The following is an 849-nucleotide window of genomic DNA, read 5'->3' on the forward strand; positions in this document are numbered from 1 at the left end:
AATTATGCAAGCTATCTAGATGACAGAAAGAATACCACATGTATGGCACACTTTCTTGGATCATTTTGATCTTCTAGTCCACCTAGAAAAAAAATTATAGTCTTGTCTACTATTGAGGATGAATATGTTCTTGCTAGATCTTATTGATCACAATTGATATAGATTAAGCAACAATGGAAGGACTTTGGTATGGATGTTGTTTTTGTTTCTATTTTTTATGATAACACTAGTGCCATCAATATAGCTAAAAATCATGTGCAATATAAAAAAACAATTATATTGACACAAGACATCATTTACTCATATATAACATTGAAAAAGGTCATATAACAATTATGTTTAGTTCTAAAGATTAACAAATTGTTGATACTTTTACCAAGTACGTAGGGAACACTTAGAAAAGAATAGTTACACTTGGATATAATTAAGATTGCATGAACTCCTTTTAATGATTGGCTAGAATTATCATGCATTGTATATGTTAGCTAAATTATTATTCAATTCAATCTTGCATATTTAGTTGTCTTTCCCAAATTCCAGATTACTACATTTTCACCTAATTTTGTATTAGATTGTGCAGAGATATGAATACAAATAGTCATTGGTGACAATGAAATTTGATCTTGACAAGTGTATTCTACATTGATTTAAGGATTAATATTGTTTAAAGTTGAAACAACTGAGCACTCCTATTTTTTGTATAAATTTATTCTAATGGATTAATTTCTTTTAAACTACCAAATAGTCCTCTTTTTCAAAAATCTTGCCACTGCCTTCACATCAATGTCACCGCTTTTACTCTCATTCATTCACTTCTAATGAATCAGTTTCACTCCAACAAGATTCTAT

This window comes from Capsicum annuum, chromosome 7 (genome assembly GCF_002878395.1).
Source record: "Capsicum annuum cultivar UCD-10X-F1 chromosome 7, UCD10Xv1.1, whole genome shotgun sequence".
Lineage (NCBI taxonomy): Eukaryota > Viridiplantae > Streptophyta > Magnoliopsida > Solanales > Solanaceae > Capsicum > Capsicum annuum.